This window comes from Phyllobates terribilis, unplaced genomic scaffold (assembly GCF_046119375.1).
Source record: "Phyllobates terribilis strain yellow unplaced genomic scaffold, ASM4611937v1 Scaffold_30__1_contigs__length_15301838, whole genome shotgun sequence".
Taxonomy (NCBI): domain Eukaryota; kingdom Metazoa; phylum Chordata; class Amphibia; order Anura; family Dendrobatidae; genus Phyllobates; species Phyllobates terribilis.
In genome coordinates, this window is record NW_027362790.1 from 10,713,314 (window position 1) to 10,736,898 (window position 23,585).

A 23,585-nucleotide genomic window follows, 5' to 3' on the forward strand; every position below is an offset into this window, starting at 1 on the left:
GTCTGGAAAAGCTCCAAACGCTCATTCTTCAGTGGGGACGCATACACGTTGATGAACCTGACAGGTTCTCCCGCCCAGTTGCCATCTACAACAAGAGCCCTGCCGCAGATGAGCTCCTGGACGGACTCAAGCGTGAATGCGCCCCCCCTGATCAGAATTGCGACCCCCGCAGACTTGCAGTCACCCCCACCGGACCAGTAGGATGGACCGTGGGACCACTCCCTGGCCAGATGTTTGAAGGACCTAGAGGAGGGAAGGGAACATTCCTGCAACATATAAACATCACACAACTGGGAAGTAAGGAAGGCATAAATAGTCTGACGTCTGAACTTGTCCTTGATGCTCCTGACATTAATGGAAAATAAGTTAATATTAGCCATCATGTAGGGAAAAAAGAAAAAGTTAGCGCAGGCAATACACCTTAGTTACCACTCCGGTCGGGTGGTCCCTCGTCGGTGTTGACTGCTGGTGACGGGATCACCAGCAGGCCCTCTTCCTCCATCTGGTCAAGCAGCGCGGCCTCAATCTCGGCGACCACCAGTTCCTCCTCTTCTGGCTCGGCCACCAGGGTATCAACCATGTGCTCCATCTCTTCTGGCTCAGGGAGGGTATCCTCCTTTTCGCCTACGAAATCCAGAATCTTCTTTTTGGAGGATTCAGTAGCAGGGCTGTCCTCCACCTTCCTCTTTCCCCGGGTTGGAACTGGGGAGACAAGAAGGGGAAAATCCTCCTCGGAATAGATAGCGGCGGGTGGAGGAAAGGTTAATTCCACTGCTACCATGGTCTGGGGAGGGAGAGTGGCTGCCGGGGCAGGGGAAAGGACACCTGCTGAGGAGTAGGGGAAGGAGGAAGAGGAAGTGGAATCCTCAGCAGGGGTGGCCGGGGTGGGGGGGGATTGGACGGGGGTGGCAGGGGGAGGGATCGAGAGAGGGGTGACAGAACTCTTACCCTCCTTTGACTTTTTCTTCTGCTTCGGAGCTGCTGGGACCGTCGCTGGGGCTTTGGCCACCGACTCCTTGACCGCTTTGGCCTTGGTCGTCTCGGCCTTGGCCGCTGGGGCCTTGGTCGTCGCGTCCTTGACCTTCACAGGCCTGGTCGTCGGGGCCTTGTCCTCCGTAGCTGGGGTCGTCGCAACCACCGATGCCCAGGATCTCTCACGCCTGGGGCAATCCTTGTACAGATGAGCCGCCAGCCCACACAGGTTGCAGGACGTCTTCTTCGGGCAGTCCTTCGAGCTGTGTCCCGTCACTCGACAAATCCTGCAGGCATCCTCCTTGCAGTCCTTCATCTCGTGGCCGTTCTTGCCGCATCTCCTGCAGTTCCGCGGCATGTCTGGGTAATAGATGAGGCCGTAGGAGTTGCCCAGGGAGAATGTCGGGGGCAGGTGCCGAAGTCCGTCTGAGTACGCCAGGTCCCTGTGAAGTCTAACGGTCACCGACCACTTACCTGTCCAGAAGCCGAGTCCATTCAGGATGTGAGAGGGTTCCTTCACAACCAAACAGAAGCGTCTCAGGAAGGTACAGATGTCTTGGCCTGGGGTGTGCGGGTTGCGCATGGAGACCGTGATCCTCCTTTCATCCCTCTGGATAGGGCAGCTACCTGTAAAGGCAGAGAAAGAATTATCCGGTCCTTTTGCGCTTACCATTTCCCAGAACCTCCTGCAGGTGTTCACAGTGGCGAAGGTGACGAAGAAGATCCCCGTCAAGAAGGTCTGGATGCTGAGGGTGTCCGACCTGGAGAAGCCTCGATCCAGCAGCATCTTCTGGCAGAACACGTCCGAGGACATGTCCGGCACCCTCCCATCCACTTCCTTCAGCTTCAGGGCCACCGTCTGCCGCATCCATGGCTCCAGGGCTGGAGCTTCGTGGCGGGGCTTCTGGGGTCCCTTCTGCTGGCCAGTCGTGGAGGCAGAGTCCTTGGGGTCAGAATCGGCTCCTGGCTGGGCCCTCCTGGCTGTCCCCAGCTCCAGGCTCTTCTTTTCGGCCTTCCTCGCAGCGCTTGCCATGGCTTTCCTCCTGCAGTTACTTCTTGGAGCTGGATCTGGAACTCTTCCCGGAATGGGTGGAGCTATGCAGATTCTTCTCCCGTCGTGTTCTGGACAAATTCCCCGAAAGGTCTTTGTCTCGATGATTTTCTTCCTCGAAGATTCCACAGGACAGCCCGATTGTTCTCCGAGTCTTCGTCTTCTTCTGGATTCTTTAGAGCTTCTTCCTCCCACCGATATCCGCCTTCGTTCTCTGATGTCAGCTGGGCTCCGAAGCTCTTCTCCTTCCGAGTTCGATCGCTCTCGTCAAGTGTAGATCGTAGCTCTTGTGTTCTTAAAAGAACAGATACTACACTTGATCTTAGCCAAAAGGCCGAGAAGCGATAACCAGAATTGGTTTCAAACTACGGAGCCACCCAAGGATCCTGAAAAGTCCATTTGTGGAGATGAGCTCCTGGACTCCCGTTAAGAAGACATGTTGTCAACCTCTAGATCCCTTACATGCCTGCACTTTTCGGCTTGCTGCTGCTGCAATCCACGCGTTTTAGATCTGCATAACTCCACCTCTTTAAACACAGCACCTTCACCCCCTGCTGTTCCCACCCGCCTCAACACCGTTGGAAGGGAGGAGAACCAATTAAGGCGGGGGGTGGGGTGGAACGAGCAGCTGTCTACCCTTAGCAGGAGGGCTCCTGATTACATACCTCTCCTGCTGCTGCTGCTGCTGGCTGTCCAGCAGCAGACTGAAGGTGGCTGCTGCTGTGCACAGGTATATAAAGGCTCAGAGCCTATTATGACACGCGCAGCCAGCGTTCCATTGCCACATTCCATCTACTGCAGGCAGGATACCTGGCTGGCTGAATGTCGCTGAGAAGCTCACAGAGACCGCCATAAGCAACAGTTTAACAGAATGCCACAGACTAATCAACCAAACTTTTTGGGTTGGGTTCTCTTTTATAGTCTGCAGGCATTAAATGAAAGAAGTCAGTGTTCCAGCAGAAGGAGACAACGTTTCAGAAAAGGCATTGTAGCAAACCAAAAAAGAAATTTTAAGCGCAGCAGAGTAACCAGCGCACATACCTGTTAGCTCAGGTGAGTTTAAAAGGCTGCTGTTGATAACAAGGGCATTTGCTAAATAGATGGTGTGTGTGCAACAATATACTGAAAGGTCAATTATATTGTGCAGCTTATCTCACCACCTGTAGTTATTTAGGTGAAAGCTCCAAAATGCTTGCCTAATATGTCTGTTTATCCAAAAGGAAGTAAAAAGGGAGAGCTAGAAAGATAGCATTGCATCACATTACATGGCAATGCAATGCACAGTTGCTGAAGTTGAACCAAAATGAGCTTGTAATCTGGCTTCTGCAACTTTGAACATGAAAAATCCAATGAGGAGAAGAAAAGCAAAGCCAAAGAGTCCATCCCAAAATCCGACAAACAAGCAAAATGAACAAAAAACATTGAATTCAATTCTTTCTGATTTTAGAAACTGCATTAAAGAAGGGGTGCACCGGTCCTGGAGATACTGCAATACCAGGTCAATGCGTGGAGTGGACAGAGCAAGCTCTTTTTCCATCTCCCTGTTCTAAAAATCCATTTAATATATGGTCCCCAGATAGGGGACGTATCAGATATTAAACTGATAAGAACAGATACTACACTTGATCTTAGCCAAAAGGCCGAGAAGCGATAACCAGAATTGGTTTCAAACTACGGAGCCACCCAAGGATCCTGAAAAGTCCATTTGTGGAGATGAGCTCCTGGACTCCCGTTAAGAAGACATGTTGTCAACCTCTAGATCCCTTACATGCCTGCACTTTTCGGCTTGCTGCTGCTGCAATCCACGCGTTTTAGATCTGCATAACTCCACCTCTTTAAACACAGCACCTTCACCCCCTGCTGTTCCCACCCGCCTCAACACCGTTGGAAGGGAGGAGAACCAATTAAGGCGGGGGGTGGGGTGGAACGAGCAGCTGTCTACCCTTAGCAGGAGGGCTCCTGATTACATACCTCTCCTGCTGCTGCTGCTGCTGGCTGTCCAGCAGCAGACTGAAGGTGGCTGCTGCTGTGCACAGGTATATAAAGGCTCAGAGCCTATTATGACACGCGCAGCCAGCGTTCCATTGCCACATTCCATCTACTGCAGGCAGGATACCTGGCTGGCTGAATGTCGCTGAGAAGCTCACAGAGACCGCCATAAGCAACAGTTTAACAGAATGCCACAGACTAATCAACCAAACTTTTTGGGTTGGGTTCTCTTTTATAGTCTGCAGGCATTAAATGAAAGAAGTCAGTGTTCCAGCAGAAGGAGACAACGTTTCAGAAAAGTCATTGTAGCAAACCAAAAAAGAAATTTTAAGCGCAGCAGAGTAACCAGCGCACATACCTGTTAGCTCAGGTGAGTTTAAAAGGCTGCTGTTGATAACAAGGGCATTTGCTAAATAGATGGTGTGTGTGCAACAATATACTGAAAGGTCAATTATATTGTGCAGCTTATCTCACCACCTGTAGTTATTTAGGTGAAAGCTCCAAAATGCTTGCCTAATATGTCTGTTTATCCAAAAGGAAGTAAAAAGGGAGAGCTAGAAAGATAGCATTGCATCACATTACATGGCAATGCAATGCACAGTTGCTGAAGTTGAACCAAAATGAGCTTGTAATCTGGCTTCTGCAACTTTGAACATGAAAAATCCAATGAGGAGAAGAAAAGCAAAGCCAAAGAGTCCATCCCAAAATCCGACAAACAAGCAAAATGAACAAAAAACATTGAATTCAATTCTTTCTGATTTTAGAAACTGCATTAAAGAAGGGGTGCACCGGTCCTGGAGATACTGCAATACCAGGTCAATGCGTGGAGTGGACAGAGCAAGCTCTTTTTCCATCTCCCTGTTCTAAAAATCCATTTAATATATGGTCCCCAGATAGGGGACGTATCAGATATTAAACTGATAAGAACAGATACTACACTTGATCTTAGCCAAAAGGCCGAGAAGCGATAACCAGAATTGGTTTCAAACTACGGAGCCACCCAAGGATCCTGAAAAGTCCATTTGTGGAGATGAGCTCCTGGACTCCCGTTAAGAAGACATGTTGTCAACCTCTAGATCCCTTACATGCCTGCACTTTTCGGCTTGCTGCTGCTGCAATCCACGCGTTTTAGATCTGCATAACTCCACCTCTTTAAACACAGCACCTTCACCCCCTGCTGTTCCCACCCGCCTCAACACCGTTGGAAGGGAGGAGAACCAATTAAGGCGGGGGGTGGGGTGGAACGAGCAGCTGTCTACCCTTAGCAGGAGGGCTCCTGATTACATACCTCTCCTGCTGCTGCTGCTGCTGGCTGTCCAGCAGCAGACTGAAGGTGGCTGCTGCTGTGCACAGGTATATAAAGGCTCAGAGCCTATTATGACACGCGCAGCCAGCGTTCCATTGCCACATTCCATCTACTGCAGGCAGGATACCTGGCTGGCTGAATGTCGCTGAGAAGCTCACAGAGACCGCCATAAGCAACAGTTTAACAGAATGCCACAGACTAATCAACCAAACTTTTTGGGTTGGGTTCTCTTTTATAGTCTGCAGGCATTAAATGAAAGAAGTCAGTGTTCCAGCAGAAGGAGACAACGTTTCAGAAAAGGCATTGTAGCAAACCAAAAAAGAAATTTTAAGCGCAGCAGAGTAACCAGCGCACATACCTGTTAGCTCAGGTGAGTTTAAAAGGCTGCTGTTGATAACAAGGGCATTTGCTAAATAGATGGTGTGTGTGCAACAATATACTGAAAGGTCAATTATATTGTGCAGCTTATCTCACCACCTGTAGTTATTTAGGTGAAAGCTCCAAAATGCTTGCCTAATATGTCTGTTTATCCAAAAGGAAGTAAAAAGGGAGAGCTAGAAAGATAGCATTGCATCACATTACATGGCAATGCAATGCACAGTTGCTGAAGTTGAACCAAAATGAGCTTGTAATCTGGCTTCTGCAACTTTGAACATGAAAAATCCAATGAGGAGAAGAAAAGCAAAGCCAAAGAGTCCATCCCAAAATCCGACAAACAAGCAAAATGAACAAAAAACATTGAATTCAATTCTTTCTGATTTTAGAAACTGCATTAAAGAAGGGGTGCACCGGTCCTGGAGATACTGCAATACCAGGTCAATGCGTGGAGTGGACAGAGCAAGCTCTTTTTCCATCTCCCTGTTCTAAAAATCCATTTAATATATGGTCCCCAGATAGGGGACGTATCAGATATTAAACTGATAAGAACAGATACTACACTTGATCTTAGCCAAAAGGCCGAGAAGCGATAACCAGAATTGGTTTCAAACTACGGAGCCACCCAAGGATCCTGAAAAGTCCATTTGTGGAGATGAGCTCCTGGACTCCCGTTAAGAAGACATGTTGTCAACCTCTAGATCCCTTACATGCCTGCACTTTTCGGCTTGCTGCTGCTGCAATCCACGCGTTTTAGATCTGCATAACTCCACCTCTTTAAACACAGCACCTTCACCCCCTGCTGTTCCCACCCGCCTCAACACCGTTGGAAGGGAGGAGAACCAATTAAGGCGGGGGGTGGGGTGGAACGAGCAGCTGTCTACCCTTAGCAGGAGGGCTCCTGATTACATACCTCTCCTGCTGCTGCTGCTGCTGGCTGTCCAGCAGCAGACTGAAGGTGGCTGCTGCTGTGCACAGGTATATAAAGGCTCAGAGCCTATTATGACACGCGCAGCCAGCGTTCCATTGTCACATTCCATCTACTGCAGGCAGGATACCTGGCTGGCTGAATGTCGCTGAGAAGCTCACAGAGACCGCCATAAGCAACAGTTTAACAGAATGCCACAGACTAATCAACCAAACTTTTTGGGTTGGGTTCTCTTTTATAGTCTGCAGGCATTAAATGAAAGAAGTCAGTGTTCCAGCAGAAGGAGACAACGTTTCAGAAAAGGCATTGTAGCAAACCAAAAAAGAAATTTTAAGCGCAGCAGAGTAACCAGCGCACATACCTGTTAGCTCAGGTGAGTTTAAAAGGCTGCTGTTGATAACAAGGGCATTTGCTAAATAGATGGTGTGTGTGCAACAATATACTGAAAGGTCAATTATATTGTGCAGCTTATCTCACCACCTGTAGTTATTTAGGTGAAAGCTCCAAAATGCTTGCCTAATATGTCTGTTTATCCAAAAGGAAGTAAAAAGGGAGAGCTAGAAAGATAGCATTGCATCACATTACATGGCAATGCAATGCACAGTTGCTGAAGTTGAACCAAAATGAGCTTGTAATCTGGCTTCTGCAACTTTGAACATGAAAAATCCAATGAGGAGAAGAAAAGCAAAGCCAAAGAGTCCATCCCAAAATCCGACAAACAAGCAAAATGAACAAAAAACATTGAATTCAATTCTTTCTGATTTTAGAAACTGCATTAAAGAAGGGGTGCACCGGTCCTGGAGATACTGCAATACCAGGTCAATGCGTGGAGTGGACAGAGCAAGCTCTTTTTCCATCTCCCTGTTCTAAAAATCCATTTAATATATGGTCCCCAGATAGGGGACGTATCAGATATTAAACTGATAAGAACAGATACTACACTTGATCTTAGCCAAAAGGCCGAGAAGCGATAACCAGAATTGGTTTCAAACTACGGAGCCACCCAAGGATCCTGAAAAGTCCATTTGTGGAGATGAGCTCCTGGACTCCCGTTAAGAAGACATGTTGTCAACCTCTAGATCCCTTACATGCCTGCACTTTTCGGCTTGCTGCTGCTGCAATCCACGCGTTTTAGATCTGCATAACTCCACCTCTTTAAACACAGCACCTTCACCCCCTGCTGTTCCCACCCGCCTCAACACCGTTGGAAGGGAGGAGAACCAATTAAGGCGGGGGGTGGGGTGGAACGAGCAGCTGTCTACCCTTAGCAGGAGGGCTCCTGATTACATACCTCTCCTGCTGCTGCTGCTGCTGGCTGTCCAGCAGCAGACTGAAGGTGGCTGCTGCTGTGCACAGGTATATAAAGGCTCAGAGCCTATTATGACACGCGCAGCCAGCGTTCCATTGCCACATTCCATCTACTGCAGGCAGGATACCTGGCTGGCTGAATGTCGCTGAGAAGCTCACAGAGACCGCCATAAGCAACAGTTTAACAGAATGCCACAGACTAATCAACCAAACTTTTTGGGTTGGGTTCTCTTTTATAGTCTGCAGGCATTAAATGAAAGAAGTCAGTGTTCCAGCAGAAGGAGACAACGTTTCAGAAAAGGCATTGTAGCAAACCAAAAAAGAAATTTTAAGCGCAGCAGAGTAACCAGCGCACATACCTGTTAGCTCAGGTGAGTTTAAAAGGCTGCTGTTGATAACAAGGGCATTTGCTAAATAGATGGTGTGTGTGCAACAATATACTGAAAGGTCAATTATATTGTGCAGCTTATCTCACCACCTGTAGTTATTTAGGTGAAAGCTCCAAAATGCTTGCCTAATATGTCTGTTTATCCAAAAGGAAGTAAAAAGGGAGAGCTAGAAAGATAGCATTGCATCACATTACATGGCAATGCAATGCACAGTTGCTGAAGTTGAACCAAAATGAGCTTGTAATCTGGCTTCTGCAACTTTGAACATGAAAAATCCAATGAGGAGAAGAAAAGCAAAGCCAAAGAGTCCATCCCAAAATCCGACAAACAAGCAAAATGAACAAAAAACATTGAATTCAATTCTTTCTGATTTTAGAAACTGCATTAAAGAAGGGGTGCACCGGTCCTGGAGATACTGCAATACCAGGTCAATGCGTGGAGTGGACAGAGCAAGCTCTTTTTCCATCTCCCTGTTCTAAAAATCCATTTAATATATGGTCCCCAGATAGGGGACGTATCAGATATTAAACTGATAAGAACAGATACTACACTTGATCTTAGCCAAAAGGCCGAGAAGCGATAACCAGAATTGGTTTCAAACTACGGAGCCACCCAAGGATCCTGAAAAGTCCATTTGTGGAGATGAGCTCCTGGACTCCCGTTAAGAAGACATGTTGTCAACCTCTAGATCCCTTACATGCCTGCACTTTTCGGCTTGCTGCTGCTGCAATCCACGCGTTTTAGATCTGCATAACTCCACCTCTTTAAACACAGCACCTTCACCCCCTGCTGTTCCCACCCGCCTCAACACCGTTGGAAGGGAGGAGAACCAATTAAGGCGGGGGGTGGGGTGGAACGAGCAGCTGTCTACCCTTAGCAGGAGGGCTCCTGAATACATACCTCTCCTGCTGCTGCTGCTGCTGGCTGTCCAGCAGCAGACTGAAGGTGGCTGCTGCTGTGCACAGGTATATAAAGGCTCAGAGCCTATTATGACACGCGCAGCCAGCGTTCCATTGCCACATTCCATCTACTGCAGGCAGGATACCTGGCTGGCTGAATGTCGCTGAGAAGCTCACAGAGACCGCCATAAGCAACAGTTTAACAGAATGCCACAGACTAATCAACCAAACTTTTTGGGTTGGGTTCTCTTTTATAGTCTGCAGGCATTAAATGAAAGAAGTCAGTGTTCCAGCAGAAGGAGACAACGTTTCAGAAAAGGCATTGTAGCAAACCAAAAAAGAAATTTTAAGCGCAGCAGAGTAACCAGCGCACATACCTGTTAGCTCAGGTGAGTTTAAAAGGCTGCTGTTGATAACAAGGGCATTTGCTAAATAGATGGTGTGTGTGCAACAATATACTGAAAGGTCAATTATATTGTGCAGCTTATCTCACCACCTGTAGTTATTTAGGTGAAAGCTCCAAAATGCTTGCCTAATATGTCTGTTTATCCAAAAGGAAGTAAAAAGGGAGAGCTAGAAAGATAGCATTGCATCACATTACATGGCAATGCAATGCACAGTTGCTGAAGTTGAACCAAAATGAGCTTGTAATCTGGCTTCTGCAACTTTGAACATGAAAAATCCAATGAGGAGAAGAAAAGCAAAGCCAAAGAGTCCATCCCAAAATCCGACAAACAAGCAAAATGAACAAAAAACATTGAATTCAATTCTTTCTGATTTTAGAAACTGCATTAAAGAAGGGGTGCACCGGTCCTGGAGATACTGCAATACCAGGTCAATGCGTGGAGTGGACAGAGCAAGCTCTTTTTCCATCTCCCTGTTCTAAAAATCCATTTAATATATGGTCCCCAGATAGGGGACGTATCAGATATTAAACTGATAAGAACAGATACTACACTTGATCTTAGCCAAAAGGCCGAGAAGCGATAACCAGAATTGGTTTCAAACTACGGAGCCACCCAAGGATCCTGAAAAGTCCATTTGTGGAGATGAGCTCCTGGACTCCCGTTAAGAAGACATGTTGTCAACCTCTAGATCCCTTACATGCCTGCACTTTTCGGCTTGCTGCTGCTGCAATCCACGCGTTTTAGATCTGCATAACTCCACCTCTTTAAACACAGCACCTTCACCCCCTGCTGTTCCCACCCGCCTCAACACCGTTGGAAGGGAGGAGAACCAATTAAGGCGGGGGGTGGGGTGGAACGAGCAGCTGTCTACCCTTAGCAGGAGGGCTCCTGATTACATACCTCTCCTGCTGCTGCTGCTGCTGGCTGTCCAGCAGCAGACTGAAGGTGGCTGCTGCTGTGCACAGGTATATAAAGGCTCAGAGCCTATTATGACACGCGCAGCCAGCGTTCCATTGTCACATTCCATCTACTGCAGGCAGGATACCTGGCTGGCTGAATGTCGCTGAGAAGCTCACAGAGACCGCCATAAGCAACAGTTTAACAGAATGCCACAGACTAATCAACCAAACTTTTTGGGTTGGGTTCTCTTTTATAGTCTGCAGGCATTAAATGAAAGAAGTCAGTGTTCCAGCAGAAGGAGACAACGTTTCAGAAAAGGCATTGTAGCAAACCAAAAAAGAAATTTTAAGCGCAGCAGAGTAACCAGCGCACATACCTGTTAGCTCAGGTGAGTTTAAAAGGCTGCTGTTGATAACAAGGGCATTTGCTAAATAGATGGTGTGTGTGCAACAATATACTGAAAGGTCAATTATATTGTGCAGCTTATCTCACCACCTGTAGTTATTTAGGTGAAAGCTCCAAAATGCTTGCCTAATATGTCTGTTTATCCAAAAGGAAGTAAAAAGGGAGAGCTAGAAAGATAGCATTGCATCACATTACATGGCAATGCAATGCACAGTTGCTGAAGTTGAACCAAAATGAGCTTGTAATCTGGCTTCTGCAACTTTGAACATGAAAAATCCAATGAGGAGAAGAAAAGCAAAGCCAAAGAGTCCATCCCAAAATCCGACAAACAAGCAAAATGAACAAAAAACATTGAATTCAATTCTTTCTGATTTTAGAAACTGCATTAAAGAAGGGGTGCACCGGTCCTGGAGATACTGCAATACCAGGTCAATGCGTGGAGTGGACAGAGCAAGCTCTTTTTCCATCTCCCTGTTCTAAAAATCCATTTAATATATGGTCCCCAGATAGGGGACGTATCAGATATTAAACTGATAAGAACAGATACTACACTTGATCTTAGCCAAAAGGCCGAGAAGCGATAACCAGAATTGGTTTCAAACTACGGAGCCACCCAAGGATCCTGAAAAGTCCATTTGTGGAGATGAGCTCCTGGACTCCCGTTAAGAAGACATGTTGTCAACCTCTAGATCCCTTACATGCCTGCACTTTTCGGCTTGCTGCTGCTGCAATCCACGCGTTTTAGATCTGCATAACTCCACCTCTTTAAACACAGCACCTTCACCCCCTGCTGTTCCCACCCGCCTCAACACCGTTGGAAGGGAGGAGAACCAATTAAGGCGGGGGGTGGGGTGGAACGAGCAGCTGTCTACCCTTAGCAGGAGGGCTCCTGATTACATACCTCTCCTGCTGCTGCTGCTGCTGGCTGTCCAGCAGCAGACTGAAGGTGGCTGCTGCTGTGCACAGGTATATAAAGGCTCAGAGCCTATTATGACACGCGCAGCCAGCGTTCCATTGCCACATTCCATCTACTGCAGGCAGGATACCTGGCTGGCTGAATGTCGCTGAGAAGCTCACAGAGACCGCCATAAGCAACAGTTTAACAGAATGCCACAGACTAATCAACCAAACTTTTTGGGTTGGGTTCTCTTTTATAGTCTGCAGGCATTAAATGAAAGAAGTCAGTGTTCCAGCAGAAGGAGACAACGTTTCAGAAAAGGCATTGTAGCAAACCAAAAAAGAAATTTTAAGCGCAGCAGAGTAACCAGCGCACATACCTGTTAGCTCAGGTGAGTTTAAAAGGCTGCTGTTGATAACAAGGGCATTTGCTAAATAGATGGTGTGTGTGCAACAATATACTGAAAGGTCAATTATATTGTGCAGCTTATCTCACCACCTGTAGTTATTTAGGTGAAAGCTCCAAAATGCTTGCCTAATATGTCTGTTTATCCAAAAGGAAGTAAAAAGGGAGAGCTAGAAAGATAGCATTGCATCACATTACATGGCAATGCAATGCACAGTTGCTGAAGTTGAACCAAAATGAGCTTGTAATCTGGCTTCTGCAACTTTGAACATGAAAAATCCAATGAGGAGAAGAAAAGCAAAGCCAAAGAGTCCATCCCAAAATCCGACAAACAAGCAAAATGAACAAAAAACATTGAATTCAATTCTTTCTGATTTTAGAAACTGCATTAAAGAAGGGGTGCACCGGTCCTGGAGATACTGCAATACCAGGTCAATGCGTGGAGTGGACAGAGCAAGCTCTTTTTCCATCTCCCTGTTCTAAAAATCCATTTAATATATGGTCCCCAGATAGGGGACGTATCAGATATTAAACTGATAAGAACAGATACTACACTTGATCTTAGCCAAAAGGCCGAGAAGCGATAACCAGAATTGGTTTCAAACTACGGAGCCACCCAAGGATCCTGAAAAGTCCATTTGTGGAGATGAGCTCCTGGACTCCCGTTAAGAAGACATGTTGTCAACCTCTAGATCCCTTACATGCCTGCACTTTTCGGCTTGCTGCTGCTGCAATCCACGCGTTTTAGATCTGCATAACTCCACCTCTTTAAACACAGCACCTTCACCCCCTGCTGTTCCCACCCGCCTCAACACCGTTGGAAGGGAGGAGAACCAATTAAGGCGGGGGGTGGGGTGGAACGAGCAGCTGTCTACCCTTAGCAGGAGGGCTCCTGAATACATACCTCTCCTGCTGCTGCTGCTGCTGGCTGTCCAGCAGCAGACTGAAGGTGGCTGCTGCTGTGCACAGGTATATAAAGGCTCAGAGCCTATTATGACACGCGCAGCCAGCGTTCCATTGCCACATTCCATCTACTGCAGGCAGGATACCTGGCTGGCTGAATGTCGCTGAGAAGCTCACAGAGACCGCCATAAGCAACAGTTTAACAGAATGCCACAGACTAATCAACCAAACTTTTTGGGTTGGGTTCTCTTTTATAGTCTGCAGGCATTAAATGAAAGAAGTCAGTGTTCCAGCAGAAGGAGACAACGTTTCAGAAAAGGCATTGTAGCAAACCAAAAAAGAAATTTTAAGCGCAGCAGAGTAACCAGCGCACATACCTGTTAGCTCAGGTGAGTTTAAAAGGCTGCTGTTGATAACAAGGGCATTTGCTAAATAGATGGTGTGTGTGCAACAATATACTGAAAGGTCAATTATATTGTGCAGCTTATCTCACCACCTGTAGTTATTTAGGTGAAAGCTCCAAAATGCTTGCCTAATATGTCTGTTTATCCAAAAGGAAGTAAAAAGGGAGAGCTAGAAAGATAGCATTGCATCACATTACATGGCAATGCAATGCACAGTTGCTGAAGTTGAACCAAAATGAGCTTGTAATCTGGCTTCTGCAACTTTGAACATGAAAAATCCAATGAGGAGAAGAAAAGCAAAGCCAAAGAGTCCATCCCAAAATCCGACAAACAAGCAAAATGAACAAAAAACATTGAATTCAATTCTTTCTGATTTTAGAAACTGCATTAAAGAAGGGGTGCACCGGTCCTGGAGATACTGCAATACCAGGTCAATGCGTGGAGTGGACAGAGCAAGCTCTTTTTCCATCTCCCTGTTCTAAAAATCCATTTAATATATGGTCCCCAGATAGGGGACGTATCAGATATTAAACTGATAAGAACAGATACTACACTTGATCTTAGCCAAAAGGCCGAGAAGCGATAACCAGAATTGGTTTCAAACTACGGAGCCACCCAAGGATCCTGAAAAGTCCATTTGTGGAGATGAGCTCCTGGACTCCCGTTAAGAAGACATGTTGTCAACCTCTAGATCCCTTACATGCCTGCACTTTTCGGCTTGCTGCTGCTGCAATCCACGCGTTTTAGATCTGCATAACTCCACCTCTTTAAACACAGCACCTTCACCCCCTGCTGTTCCCACCCGCCTCAACACCGTTGGAAGGGAGGAGAACCAATTAAGGCGGGGGGTGGGGTGGAACGAGCAGCTGTCTACCCTTAGCAGGAGGGCTCCTGAATACATACCTCTCCTGCTGCTGCTGCTGCTGGCTGTCCAGCAGCAGACTGAAGGTGGCTGCTGCTGTGCACAGGTATATAAAGGCTCAGAGCCTATTATGACACGCGCAGCCAGCGTTCCATTGCCACATTCCATCTACTGCAGGCAGGATACCTGGCTGGCTGAATGTCGCTGAGAAGCTCACAGAGACCGCCATAAGCAACAGTTTAACAGAATGCCACAGACTAATCAACCAAACTTTTTGGGTTGGGTTCTCTTTTATAGTCTGCAGGCATTAAATGAAAGAAGTCAGTGTTCCAGCAGAAGGAGACAACGTTTCAGAAAAGGCATTGTAGCAAACCAAAAAAGAAATTTTAAGCGCAGCAGAGTAACCAGCGCACATACCTGTTAGCTCAGGTGAGTTTAAAAGGCTGCTGTTGATAACAAGGGCATTTGCTAAATAGATGGTGTGTGTGCAACAATATACTGAAAGGTCAATTATATTGTGCAGCTTATCTCACCACCTGTAGTTATTTAGGTGAAAGCTCCAAAATGCTTGCCTAATATGTCTGTTTATCCAAAAGGAAGTAAAAAGGGAGAGCTAGAAAGATAGCATTGCATCACATTACATGGCAATGCAATGCACAGTTGCTGAAGTTGAACCAAAATGAGCTTGTAATCTGGCTTCTGCAACTTTGAACATGAAAAATCCAATGAGGAGAAGAAAAGCAAAGCCAAAGAGTCCATCCCAAAATCCGACAAACAAGCAAAATGAACAAAAAACATTGAATTCAATTCTTTCTGATTTTAGAAACTGCATTAAAGAAGGGGTGCACCGGTCCTGGAGATACTGCAATACCAGGTCAATGCGTGGAGTGGACAGAGCAAGCTCTTTTTCCATCTCCCTGTTCTAAAAATCCATTTAATATATGGTCCCCAGATAGGGGACGTATCAGATATTAAACTGATAAGAACAGATACTACACTTGATCTTAGCCAAAAGGCCGAGAAGCGATAACCAGAATTGGTTTCAAACTACGGAGCCACCCAAGGATCCTGAAAAGTCCATTTGTGGAGATGAGCTCCTGGACTCCCGTTAAGAAGACATGTTGTCAACCTCTAGATCCCTTACATGCCTGCACTTTTCGGCTTGCTGCTGCTGCAATCCACGCGTTTTAGATCTGCATAACTCCACCTCTTTAAACACAGCACCTTCACCCCCTGCTGTTCCCACCCGCCTCAACACCGTTGGAAGGGAGGAGAACCAATTAAGGCGGGGGGTGGGGTGGAACGAGCAGCTGTCTACCCTTAGCAGGAGGGCTCCTGATTACATACCTCTCCTGCTGCTGCTGCTGCTGGCTGTCCAGCAGCAGACTGAAGGTGGCTGCTGCTGTGCACAGGTATATAAAGGCTCAGAGCCTATTATGACACGCGCAGCCAGCGTTCCATTGCCACATTCCATCTACTGCAGGCAGGATACCTGGCTGGCTGAATGTCGCTGAGAAGCTCACAGAGACCGCCATAAGCAACAGTTTAACAGAATGCCACAGACTAATCAACCAAACTTTTTGGGTTGGGTTCTCTTTTATAGTCTGCAGGCATTAAATGAAAGAAGTCAGTGTTCCAGCAGAAGGAGACAACGTTTCAGAAAAGGCATTGTAGCAAACCAAAAAAGAAATTTTAAGCGCAGCAGAGTAACCAGCGCACATACCTGTTAGCTCAGGTGAGTTTAAAAGGCTGCTGTTGATAACAAGGGCATTTGCTAAATAGATGGTGTGTGTGCAACAATATACTGAAAGGTCAATTATATTGTGCAGCTTATCTCACCACCTGTAGTTATTTAGGTGAAAGCTCCAAAATGCTTGCCTAATATGTCTGTTTATCCAAAAGGAAGTAAAAAGGGAGAGCTAGAAAGATAGCATTGCATCACATTACATGGCAATGCAATGCACAGTTGCTGAAGTTGAACCAAAATGAGCTTGTAATCTGGCTTCTGCAACTTTGAACATGAAAAATCCAATGAGGAGAAGAAAAGCAAAGCCAAAGAGTCCATCCCAAAATCCGACAAACAAGCAAAATGAACAAAAAACATTGAATTCAATTCTTTCTGATTTTAGAAACTGCATTAAAGAAGGGGTGCACCGGTCCTGGAGATACTGCAATACCAGGTCAATGCGTGGAGTGGACAGAGCAAGCTCTTTTTCCATCTCCCTGTTCTAAAAATCCATTTAATATATGGTCCCCAGATAGGGGACGTATCAGATATTAAACTGATAAGAACAGATACTACACTTGATCTTAGCCAAAAGGCCGAGAAGCGATAACCAGAATTGGTTTCAAACTACGGAGCCACCCAAGGATCCTGAAAAGTCCATTTGTGGAGATGAGCTCCTGGACTCCCGTTAAGAAGACATGTTGTCAACCTCTAGATCCCTTACATGCCTGCACTTTTCGGCTTGCTGCTGCTGCAATCCACGCGTTTTAGATCTGCATAACTCCACCTCTTTAAACACAGCACCTTCACCCCCTGCTGTTCCCACCCGCCTCAACACCGTTGGAAGGGAGGAGAACCAATTAAGGCGGGGGGTGGGGTGGAACGAGCAGCTGTCTACCCTTAGCAGGAGGGCTCCTGAATACATACCTCTCCTGCTGCTGCTGCTGCTGGCTGTCCAGCAGCAGACTGAAGGTGGCTGCTGCTGTGCACAGGTATATAAAGGCTCAGAGCCTATTATGACACGCGCAGCCAGCGTTCCATTGCCACATTCCATCTACTGCAGGCAGGATACCTGGCTGGCTGAATGTCGCTGAGAAGCTCACAGAGACCGCCATAAGCAACAGTTTAACAGAATGCCACAGACTAATCAACCAAACTTTTTGGGTTGGGTTCTCTTTTATAGTCTGCAGGCATTAAATGAAAGAAGTCAGTGTTCCAGCAGAAGGAGACAACGTTTCAGAAAAGGCATTGTAGCAAACCAAAAAAGAAATTTTAAGCGCAGCAGAGTAACCAGCGCACATACCTGTTAGCTCAGGTGAGTTTAAAAGGCTGCTGTTGATAACAAGGGCATTTGCTAAATAGATGGTGTGTGTGCAACAATATACTGAAAGGTCAATTATATTGTGCAGCTTATCTCACCACCTGTAGTTATTTAGGTGAAAGCTCCAAAATGCTTGCCTAATATGTCTGTTTATCCAAAAGGAAGTAAAAAGGGAGAGCTAGAAAGATAGCATTGCATCACATTACATGGCAATGCAATGCACAGTTGCTGAAGTTGAACCAAAATGAGCTTGTAATCTGGCTTCTGCAACTTTGAACATGAAAAATCCAATGAGGAGAAGAAAAGCAAAGCCAAAGAGTCCATCCCAAAATCCGACAAACAAGCAAAATGAACAAAAAACATTGAATTCAATTCTTTCTGATTTTAGAAACTGCATTAAAGAAGGGGTGCACCGGTCCTGGAGATACTGCAATACCAGGTCAATGCGTGGAGTGGACAGAGCAAGCTCTTTTTCCATCTCCCTGTTCTAAAAATCCATTTAATATATGGTCCCCAGATAGGGGACGTATCAGATATTAAACTGATAAGAACAGATACTACACTTGATCTTAGCCAAAAGGCCGAGAAGCGATAACCAGAATTGGTTTCAAACTACGGAGCCACCCAAGGATCCTGAAAAGTCCATTTGTGGAGATGAGCTCCTGGACTCCCGTTAAGAAGACATGTTGTCAACCTCTAGATCCCTTACATGCCTGCACTTTTCGGCTTGCTGCTGCTGCAATCCACGCGTTTTAGATCTGCATAACTCCACCTCTTTAAACACAGCACCTTCACCCCCTGCTGTTCCCACCCGCCTCAACACCGTTGGAAGGGAGGAGAACCAATTAAGGCGGGGGGTGGGGTGGAACGAGCAGCTGTCTACCCTTAGCAGGAGGGCTCCTGATTACATACCTCTCCTGCTGCTGCTGCTGCTGGCTGTCCAGCAGCAGACTGAAGGTGGCTGCTGCTGTGCACAGGTATATAAAGGCTCAGAGCCTATTATGACACGCGCAGCCAGCGTTCCATTGCCACATTCCATCTACTGCAGGCAGGATACCTGGCTGGCTGAATGTCGCTGAGAAGCTCACAGAGACCGCCATAAGCAACAGTTTAACAGAATGCCACAGACTAATCAACCAAACTTTTTGGGTTGGGTTCTCTTTTATAGTCTGCAGGCATTAAATGAAAGAAGTCAGTGTTCCAGCAGAAGGAGACAACGTTTCAGAAAAGGCATTGTAGCAAACCAAAAAAGAAATTTTAAGCGCAGCAGAGTAACCAGCGCACATACCTGTTAGCTCAGGTGAGTTTAAAAGGCTGCTGTTGATAACAAGGGCATTTGCTAAATAGATGGTGTGTGTGCAACAATATACTGAAAGGTCAATTATATTGTGCAGCTTATCTCACCACCTGTAGTTATTTAGGTGAAAGCTCCAAAATGCTTGCCTAATATGTCTGTTTATCCAAAAGGAAGTAAAAAGGGAGAGCTAGAAAGATAGCATTGCATCACATTACATGGCAATGCAATGCACAGTTGCTGAAGTTGAACCAAAATGAGCTTGTAATCTGGCTTCTGCAACTTTGAACATGAAAAATCCAATGAGGAGAAGAAAAGCAAAGCCAAAGAGTCCATCCCAAAATCCGACAAACAAGCAAAATGAACAAAAAACATTGAATTCAATTCTTTCTGATTTTAGAAACTGCATTAAAGAAGGGGTGCACCGGTCCTGGAGATACTGCAATACCAGGTCAATGCGTGGAGTGGACAGAGCAAGCTCTTTTTCCATCTCCCTGTTCTAAAAATCCATTTAATATATAGTCCCCAGATAGGGGACGTATCAGATATTAAACTGATAAGAACAGATACTACACTTGATCTTAGCCAAAAGGCCGAGAAGCGATAACCAGAATTGGTTTCAAACTACGGAGCCACCCAAGGATCCTGAAAAGTCCATTTGTGGAGATGAGCTCCTGGACTCCCGTTAAGAAGACATGTTGTCAACCTCTAGATCCCTTACATGCCTGCACTTTTCGGCTTGCTGCTGCTGCAATCCACGCGTTTTAGATCTGCATAACTCCACCTCTTTAAACACAGCACCTTCACCCCCTGCTGTTCCCACCCGCCTCAACACCGTTGGAAGGGAGGAGAACCAATTAAGGCGGGGGGTGGGGTGGAACGAGCAGCTGTCTACCCTTAGCAGGAGGGCTCCTGATTACATACCTCTCCTGCTGCTGCTGCTGCTGGCTGTCCAGCAGCAGACTGAAGGTGGCTGCTGCTGTGCACAGGTATATAAAGGCTCAGAGCCTATTATGACACGCGCAGCCAGCGTTCCATTGCCACATTCCATCTACTGCAGGCAGGATACCTGGCTGGCTGAATGTCGCTGAGAAGCTCACAGAGACCGCCATAAGCAACAGTTTAACAGAATGCCACAGACTAATCAACCAAACTTTTTGGGTTGGGTTCTCTTTTATAGTCTGCAGGCATTAAATGAAAGAAGTCAGTGTTCCAGCAGAAGGAGACAACGTTTCAGAAAAGGCATTGTAGCAAACCAAAAAAGAAATTTTAAGCGCAGCAGAGTAACCAGCGCACATACCTGTTAGCTCAGGTGAGTTTAAAAGGCTGCTGTTGATAACAAGGGCATTTGCTAAATAGATGGTGTGTGTGCAACAATATACTGAAAGGTCAATTATATTGTGCAGCTTATCTCACCACCTGTAGTTATTTAGGTGAAAGCTCCAAAATGCTTGCCTAATATGTCTGTTTATCCAAAAGGAAGTAAAAAGGGAGAGCTAGAAAGATAGCATTGCATCACATTACATGGCAATGCAATGCACAGTTGCTGAAGTTGAACCAAAATGAGCTTGTAATCTGGCTTCTGCAACTTTGAACATGAAAAATCCAATGAGGAGAAGAAAGCAAAGCCAAAGAGTCCATCCCAAAATCCGACAAACAAGCAAAATGAACAAAAAACATTGAATTCAATTCTTTCTGATTTTAGAAACTGCATTAAAGAAGGGGTGCACCGGTCCTGGAGATACTGCAATACCAGGTCAATGCGTGGAGTGGACAGAGCAAGCTCTTTTTCCATCTCCCTGTTCTAAAAATCCATTTAATATATGGTCCCCAGATAGGGGACGTATCAGATATTAAACTGATAAGAACAGATTTTTTTTTTTTTTATCGAAAGCCCGAATTCGTGTACAAAACCCGAGTGCGCTTAAAAAAGTGACAAGTGCCACAAAAAAAGTGCACTAGGATGCTGGTCTTCTTGAAACCCTCTCCAAAAGGAGAAGGGTCCCCCAAACCATTCCCCGTCCCTCCGAGCCAAAAGGCCACAGCGAGGAACAGGGACAAAAAGCCACCTCCAGCCGAAGCCAGAGGCGACCCAATCTTACCCCCAGCACCTGCCCGAGTTCTCACCCGAGCAAGGCACAGGGAGCCAAAGACTGTGCTCCCCTCCCAGAAGAGGGGAGCCAACAACGCTCTCCTCCCGAAAGAGGAGAGCCAGGGGGGTTCAGGGGGGAGCGGAACCTGATGGCCACACACTCCCCCCCTAGACCTGCCAAGAGAGGAACCCGTAAGGGAACCGCATCCCAACAAAATCCTAGTAGGACGTGACACACGTGAATAAGTGGACACACAGTGACAAAGAAATTAAATAAATAGTGAAGGTTTCACAGTATAATACTGCCCGGACCTTCGACCGGGAATTGAAAAATTCCCCATCCTAAGGCCAGAAGGCCCGGAATAAGGGTGTGTGCGAAGAAAGAAAATTTGAAGTGCTTGTGCAAATGTGCCATAAACTCAAGTGGGGTTCCCAATCCCAGTGAGTTAAGGCACCCCAGGGTCACCACTCCTGGGGCACTTCACACTTCGGGCTTTCGATCTTCCCCGGCCAAATGGCGTCGATCCTGGGGGGCCATGCTTTCCACCAGATGACTATATTAGCCACCTGGCGTACTAACAAGCGCCTAAACCCCAGTGTGCATAATGTATCAATCTACTAGGGCGGCCAACATCCAAAACCGCCTTTTCGAAAGATACTACACTTGATCTTAGCCAAAAGGCCGAGAAGCGATAACCAGAATTGGTTTCAAACTACGGAGCCACCCAAGGATCCTGAAAAGTCCATTTGTGGAGATGAGCTCCTGGACTCCCGTTAAGAAGACATGTTGTCAACCTCTAGATCCCTTACATGCCTGCACTTTTCGGCTTGCTGCTGCTGCAATCCACGCGTTTTAGATCTGCATAACTCCACCTCTTTAAACACAGCACCTTCACCCCCTGCTGTTCCCACCCGCCTCAACACCGTTGGAAGGGAGGAGAACCAATTAAGGCGGGGGGTGGGGTGGAACGAGCAGCTGTCTACCCTTAGCAGGAGGGCTCCTGATTACATACCTCTCCTGCTGCTGCTGCTGCTGGCTGTCCAGCAGCAGACTGAAGGTGGCTGCTGCTGTGCACAGGTATATAAAGGCTCAGAGCCTATTATGACACGCGCAGCCAGCGTTCCATTGCCACATTCCATCTACTGCAGGCAGGATACCTGGCTGGCTGAATGTCGCTGAGAAGCTCACAGAGACCGCCATAAGCAACAGTTTAACAGAATGCCACAGACTAATCAACCAAACTTTTTGGGTTGGGTTCTCTTTTATAGTCTGCAGGCATTAAATGAAAGAAGTCAGTGTTCCAGCAGAAGGAGACAACGTTTCAGAAAAGGCATTGTAGCAAACCAAAAAAGAAATTTTAAGCGCAGCAGAGTAACCAGCGCACATACCTGTTAGCTCAGGTGAGTTTAAAAGGCTGCTGTTGATAACAAGGGCATTTGCTAAATAGATGGTGTGTGTGCAACAATATACTGAAAGGTCAATTATATTGTGCAGCTTATCTCACCACCTGTAGTTATTTAGGTGAAAGCTCCAAAATGCTTGCCTAATATGTCTGTTTATCCAAAAGGAAGTAAAAAGGGAGAGCTAGAAAGATAGCATTGCATCACATTACATGGCAATGCAATGCACAGTTGCTGAAGTTGAACCAAAATGAGCTTGTAATCTGGCTTCTGCAACTTTGAACATGAAAAATCCAATGAGGAGAAGAAAAGCAAAGCCAAAGAGTCCATCCCAAAATCCGACAAACAAGCAAAATGAACAAAAAACATTGAATTCAATTCTTTCTGATTTTAGAAACTGCATTAAAGAAGGGGTGCACCGGTCCTGGAGATACTGCAATACCAGGTCAATGCGTGGAGTGGACAGAGCAAGCTCTTTTTCCATCTCCCTGTTCTAAAAATCCATTTAATATATGGTCCCCAGATAGGGGACGTATCAGATATTAAACTGATAAGAACAGATACTACACTTGATCTTAGCCAAAAGGCCGAGAAGCGATAACCAGAATTGGTTTCAAACTACGGAGCCACCCAAGGATCCTGAAAAGTCCATTTGTGGAGATGAGCTCCTGGACTCCCGTTAAGAAGACATGTTGTCAACCTCTAGATCCCTTACATGCCTGCACTTTTCGGCTTGCTGCTGCTGCAATCCACGCGTTTTAGATCTGCATAACTCCACCTCTTTAAACACAGCACCTTCACCCCCTGCTGTTCCCACCCGCCTCAACACCGTTGGAAGGGAGGAGAACCAATTAAGGCGGGGGGTGGGGTGGAACGAGCAGCTGTCTACCCTTAGCAGGAGGGCTCCTGATTACATACCTCTCCTGCTGCTGCTGCTGCTGGCTGTCCAGCAGCAGACTGAAGGTGGCTGCTGCTGTGCACAGGTATATAAAGGCTCAGAGCCTATTATGACACGCGCAGCCAGCGTTCCATTGCCACATTCCATCTACTGCAGGCAGGATACCTGGCTGGCTGAATGTCGCTGAGAAGCTCACAGAGACCGCCATAAGCAACAGTTTAACAGAATGCCACAGACTAATCAACCAAACTTTTTGGGTTGGGTTCTCTTTTATAGTCTGCAGGCATTAAATGAAAGAAGTCAGTGTTCCAGCAGAAGGAGACAACGTTTCAGAAAAGGCATTGTAGCAAACCAAAAAAGAAATTTTAAGCGCAGCAGAGTAACCAGCGCACATACCTGTTAGCTCAGGTGAGTTTAAAAGGCTGCTGTTGATAACAAGGGCATTTGCTAAA

The 23,585-nt window shown here is 46.5% G+C and overlaps 15 non-coding genes and 2 pseudogenes across 15 annotated transcripts; all 17 read right to left on the reverse strand.

The window, feature by feature from the left end:
• Positions 1-2,291: 2,291 nt before the first annotated feature.
• On the reverse strand, positions 2,292-2,369 carry LOC141179986 (U2 spliceosomal RNA; annotated as a pseudogene).
• A 1,115-nt stretch (positions 2,370-3,484) lies between these two features.
• LOC141179047 (U2 spliceosomal RNA) lies at positions 3,485-3,675 on the reverse strand. Its single transcript, XR_012255098.1, has one exon. It is a non-coding gene; the product is annotated as a U2 spliceosomal RNA (small nuclear RNA).
• A 1,115-nt stretch (positions 3,676-4,790) lies between these two features.
• On the reverse strand, positions 4,791-4,981 carry LOC141179048 (U2 spliceosomal RNA). The gene has a single exon (XR_012255099.1). It is a non-coding gene; the product is annotated as a U2 spliceosomal RNA (small nuclear RNA).
• A 1,115-nt stretch (positions 4,982-6,096) lies between these two features.
• Positions 6,097-6,287, reverse strand: LOC141179050 (U2 spliceosomal RNA). Its single transcript, XR_012255100.1, has one exon. It is a non-coding gene; the product is annotated as a U2 spliceosomal RNA (small nuclear RNA).
• Positions 6,288-7,402: 1,115 nt separating this feature from the next.
• On the reverse strand, positions 7,403-7,593 carry LOC141179051 (U2 spliceosomal RNA). The gene has a single exon (XR_012255101.1). It is a non-coding gene; the product is annotated as a U2 spliceosomal RNA (small nuclear RNA).
• A 1,115-nt stretch (positions 7,594-8,708) lies between these two features.
• LOC141179052 (U2 spliceosomal RNA) lies at positions 8,709-8,899 on the reverse strand. Its single transcript, XR_012255102.1, has one exon. It is a non-coding gene; the product is annotated as a U2 spliceosomal RNA (small nuclear RNA).
• A 1,115-nt stretch (positions 8,900-10,014) lies between these two features.
• LOC141179054 (U2 spliceosomal RNA) lies at positions 10,015-10,205 on the reverse strand. Its single transcript, XR_012255104.1, has one exon. It is a non-coding gene; the product is annotated as a U2 spliceosomal RNA (small nuclear RNA).
• Positions 10,206-11,320: 1,115 nt separating this feature from the next.
• On the reverse strand, positions 11,321-11,511 carry LOC141179055 (U2 spliceosomal RNA). Its single transcript, XR_012255105.1, has one exon. It is a non-coding gene; the product is annotated as a U2 spliceosomal RNA (small nuclear RNA).
• Positions 11,512-12,626: 1,115 nt separating this feature from the next.
• Positions 12,627-12,817, reverse strand: LOC141179056 (U2 spliceosomal RNA). The gene has a single exon (XR_012255106.1). It is a non-coding gene; the product is annotated as a U2 spliceosomal RNA (small nuclear RNA).
• Positions 12,818-13,932: 1,115 nt separating this feature from the next.
• On the reverse strand, positions 13,933-14,123 carry LOC141179057 (U2 spliceosomal RNA). Its single transcript, XR_012255107.1, has one exon. It is a non-coding gene; the product is annotated as a U2 spliceosomal RNA (small nuclear RNA).
• Positions 14,124-15,238: 1,115 nt separating this feature from the next.
• Positions 15,239-15,429, reverse strand: LOC141179058 (U2 spliceosomal RNA). The gene has a single exon (XR_012255108.1). It is a non-coding gene; the product is annotated as a U2 spliceosomal RNA (small nuclear RNA).
• A 1,115-nt stretch (positions 15,430-16,544) lies between these two features.
• Positions 16,545-16,735, reverse strand: LOC141179059 (U2 spliceosomal RNA). The gene has a single exon (XR_012255109.1). It is a non-coding gene; the product is annotated as a U2 spliceosomal RNA (small nuclear RNA).
• Positions 16,736-17,850: 1,115 nt separating this feature from the next.
• LOC141179061 (U2 spliceosomal RNA) lies at positions 17,851-18,041 on the reverse strand. The gene has a single exon (XR_012255110.1). It is a non-coding gene; the product is annotated as a U2 spliceosomal RNA (small nuclear RNA).
• A 1,115-nt stretch (positions 18,042-19,156) lies between these two features.
• LOC141179108 (U2 spliceosomal RNA) lies at positions 19,157-19,347 on the reverse strand. Its single transcript, XR_012255153.1, has one exon. It is a non-coding gene; the product is annotated as a U2 spliceosomal RNA (small nuclear RNA).
• A 1,114-nt stretch (positions 19,348-20,461) lies between these two features.
• LOC141179829 (U2 spliceosomal RNA) lies at positions 20,462-20,647 on the reverse strand. Its single transcript, XR_012255784.1, has one exon. It is a non-coding gene; the product is annotated as a U2 spliceosomal RNA (small nuclear RNA).
• Positions 20,648-21,436: 789 nt separating this feature from the next.
• LOC141180099 (U2 spliceosomal RNA) lies at positions 21,437-21,528 on the reverse strand (annotated as a pseudogene).
• Positions 21,529-22,643: 1,115 nt separating this feature from the next.
• Positions 22,644-22,834, reverse strand: LOC141179062 (U2 spliceosomal RNA). The gene has a single exon (XR_012255111.1). It is a non-coding gene; the product is annotated as a U2 spliceosomal RNA (small nuclear RNA).
• Between the last annotated feature and the right edge of the window lie 751 nt (positions 22,835-23,585).